This window comes from Myotis lucifugus, unplaced genomic scaffold (assembly GCF_000147115.1).
Source record: "Myotis lucifugus unplaced genomic scaffold, Myoluc2.0 scaffold_299, whole genome shotgun sequence".
Taxonomy (NCBI): domain Eukaryota; kingdom Metazoa; phylum Chordata; class Mammalia; order Chiroptera; family Vespertilionidae; genus Myotis; species Myotis lucifugus.
The window spans coordinates 1,217,813-1,222,157 of record NW_005871347.1 but is presented as its reverse complement, the minus strand read 5'-3'; positions in this window follow the sequence as shown (position 1 = coordinate 1,222,157).

Here is a 4,345-nt window from a genome sequence, read left to right as displayed (position 1 = left end):
GGGAGCCATTTCTTGCACCATTTCTTAATTTAGCTGATGCCATAAACCCCAATGCTTACGTAAATGCATTGCTTGGGGATATTCTTGAGGGGTGTGTTTAAGACTTTCAGTCTGGGGTTTGCCTTTCCAATGATCTGACTTGTGAATTGCAGTGTGTTTACATCTATTATTTTTCAATATTTTAAACATGCATCTTATCCAATAAATTCAATTTTAATTTCTAGGGGTTGATATTAAAATTGATACTTTATTTTCAAAATATAGATATGTGATTCTTAAAATCAAGCTTTCCCATCCTCATCTCCATCTGGTGAGTCATACTCCGTCCTGCCGTGGAGTATCACTGACCTGGAGACATGGAAGAAGTAGATATGTTTCAAGAAACACTCCTGAAATGTGATGTATTGTAGCAGAGCTATTGATAAGTGTGAACCCAAGGATTTTAGAGAGCAACCAGTCTAACTCCAGGGCAGCTCTGGACTTTAACGCTCAGCCAGACAGTGGGGCCACCAAAATAGGGCACTCCAGGCAGGCCTCGGTGTCAAGGAGGGGGAGACCTGTGGGTGACAGAATCCTGGTTCTCGGCAGATGGAACCAGATGGATGGTGCGATGGAGCTACTCAAGATCTCAGCACTTGGGGTGCTTGTTTCTTCCCTCAAGCTCAGCAAGAGGTCAGCTCATATTTTGGTGTGGTAGGCAGAGTGTATGGTCCTGCAGAGCTCAGCGCGCGGGAAGGCAGGGGACAGGCTTGGATCTGCAAACAAAATATTGGCGGTGCCCACCTCAACAACAGGTGGGAGAGGAGCACATGTCAGCTCCAAAGCGAAGGTTCTCACTGTCCGGGTCAGCAGTGGAGGCGACAGGTGTGACGAGGTCAAGCAGCACAGGTTAGTCCAAAAGGCCAGCGAGAGGTGGGGTCGGCCGCTGGGCTGGCGTCGGCTTAGGCCAGTGATGGCGAACCTATGACACACGTGTCAGAGGTGACACGTGAACTCATTTTGGGTGACACGCATCGACAGAGACAAAAAATTGCATAATTCAAATATTTGTCTCTCGCAACGGCCAGAGTTGGGCATCACTCGAGTATTACTGCCGTTACTCATGATCAATAATGCAATTCTAAGACTGGATGTAAACATGTACATCGGTGTTGCGTAGCAAAGATACATAGTGAAAACATCCAAGATACATTGTTCCAATATTGACATTAATATAAAAAGGTTAAGAATTGCACTAGAAAGAGATTAATCTTTACTCATGACATTTTATTTTTACTCCAGTGACAAAATGCCCAATTCTGGAAACGGCCTCGTTATTGTCAACATGTGCCTCGGGTAAGCTTCCCGTGCGTTTGGGTGCATTCGGCAAACGGACGCACTTGATCGCCATGTTCGTTAGGGGACAGGAGTGGGAGGGTTAGAAGAAAAAGATATACAGTGCAACAGTGCTCGACGAGACATTCTGCGTGTCGGATAATTGATTACAGCACCATATATTTGTTGGTTATACATACTATCTTCGAATTGTTTTGCATCAGGAGTCAGTGCAACAACACTGCAAAAAGTTAATAAGTAAGAAACCTATCAACCTTTTATAAAAAACACCGTGATTTATATTTATTTATTTTTGCAGCCTGTGATGGAGAATCAAAAAAATAAAAAAGCAAGATTGAATGATAAAGGAAGTGGAAGTAGCAGTAGCCAACCCTTTCAAGACATATGGACCGAGATGTACGGGATTGTCGACAGAAACAACAGATCATTGTGCATACTGTGTAATGAAACAGTAGTAAGCAGAACGTGGAATGTAAAGAGACATTTTGAAACTAATCATTGTCAGCTCTTGAAAAAAAGTATCGATGAAAGGAAGGAATACATTTCTAGGCAGCTACACCTCTATAAAAGTCAATCAAATTCCATCATTAAATTTGTAAGATGCTCTACAAATTTAGCATCAGCAAGTTACTGTATTGCTCACTCCATAGCTCAGCATGGAAAAGCCCTCAGTGACGGAGAATTTATTAAGGAAACATTTCCAAGATGTGCACCAGCTCTATTTCACGATATGAAAAATAAAGATGATATTATTAAAAGAATTTCTGAGTTACCACTCAGTAGAAATACTATCAAAGACAGAATAATAGATATTAACAAAAACGTACAACATCAATTAAAAAAAGACTTAAATAGTTGTAAATATTTTTTGATTTCTCTTGATGAAACTACTGATGTCACATCAAATGCTCGGTTGGCCATTATTGTTAGATATTCTGATGGTCTCACAATGAGAGAAGAGTTGATAAAGTTAGAATCAGTGCCAACAGGTACATCAGGAAACGAAATATGTAAGGTTGTTATAAAAACATTCAGTGACCTAAACATTGATATCTCTAAAATTGTGTCAGTCATGACAGATGGGGCACCAAATATGGTGGGAAAAAATGTGGGATTCCTGAAATTGTTTATGGAAGCTACTAGACATCCACTTGTACCTTTTCATTGCATTATCCATCAAGAGGTGTTGTGTGCCAAATCGGGATTCTCAGAATTGAATGATTTAATGTCAGTTGTAACAAAAATTGTGAATTTTATAGCTTCTTGACCCCTTCACAAGCGAGAATTTTCTGCACTTTTACAGGAAGTTGATTCAACCTACAGTGGACTACTGATGTTCAATAATGTGAGATGGCTGCGTCGAGGTAAAGTACTTGAGCGATTTGTGGAGTGCTTTGAAGAAATTACGGTATTTATTGAGAATAAAGATCTGGCAAACTTTCCTCAGATCAATGATCATAAGTGGGTCAGCAATTTGATGTTTTTTACAGATCTCTCTGTTCATATGAACTGAACTTAAAATTACAAGGTTTTGGCAAAAGTATTGACGTTACATTTGGATACATCAAATCTTTTGAAGGTAAACTTAAAATTTTCAAGCGAGGTATTGAAACTAAAACTTATAAGTATTTTCCTCGGATAAAAAAGTATTTCGAGCCGAAACCGGTTTGGCTCAGTGGATAGAGCGTCGGCTTTCGGACTGAGGGGTCCCGGGTTCGATTCCGGTCAAGGGCATGTACCTGGGTTGCGGGCACATCCCCAGTGGGAGATGTGCAGGAGGCAGCTGATTGATGTTTCTCTCTCATCGATGTTTCTAGTTCTCTATCTTTCTCCCTTCCTCTCTGTAAAAAATCAATAAAATATATATTTAAAAAAAAAAGTATTTCGAGAAGGCCACTACAACGAGTGTAATGGAGTCCATACTTATGTACCAGAATATAGTAAACTTGTTATTTGAACAGTTCAGCGAAAGATTCGACCAATTTAGAAGCCTAGAACAGACCATTAAAATAATTAAGTATCCGGATGTAGTTGTTTACAGTACTTTGGAATTAAAGGATTTCCAATGGATGCAAATTGATGATTTAGAGATGCAACTTGCAGATTTTCAAGGTAGCATTTGGACTCATGTGTTTGTCGACTTAAGGTCGAAACTTGAAAATCTGGAACGAAATCGTTTGAATAATGAAGAAGAGTGCAACTACAAACAAGAAATTTTGAGAGCTTGGAACAGAGTACCTGACACTTTTAGCGACATAAAAAATCTAGCGATGGCTTTGCTAACAATTTTTTCATCAACATATTTTTGTGAGACTTTGTTCTCAGCATTAAATAATACTAAAACGAACAAAAGAAACCGGCTGACAGATGAAGTTAGTGGCGCTTGCTTGGCCTTGAAGTGCACTTAGTATGAACCTGCAATTGAAGAATTAATTAGCAGAAAAACTTCAGCACCAAAAAAGTCACTAATTTCTAGTTTTCGTACCATTTGATTATCATTGTTTTTATTATTTATTTTCCTAAATGTACATTGTTTTTCTGTTTTTGTTCATTTTATACATATTTTTTGGTTGATATTTCTTTGTTAAATGGCATTTAAATATATAAAGTAAATATCAAAAATATAAATCTTTTTTTTTTTTACTATGGTTGCAAATATCAAAAAAAATTATGAATATTTCTATATGTGACACGGCACCAGAGTTAAGTTAGGGTTTTTCAAAATTTTGACACGCCGAGCTCAAAAGGTTCGTCATCACTGGCTTAGGAGGAGCCCAGACTGGAGCCAGGGGACAGAGAAGCAAGGTCAAGGAGGGGGCCGGTCCGAAAGGGGCGGAGCCTGGAAAGGCCGGCGCGCGAGGCGAGGGCGGGGCCATAGGTGGGCGGAAGCGGGAGTCAGGGGCGGGGCGGGGGCGAGGCGGAGGGGCGGGGCCCACAGTCGGCGCCTGCGCACCGGGTAGGGGCGGGGCTGCGCACGCGCAGTTCGGGGCCCCGAGGGCGGAGTCCGGCG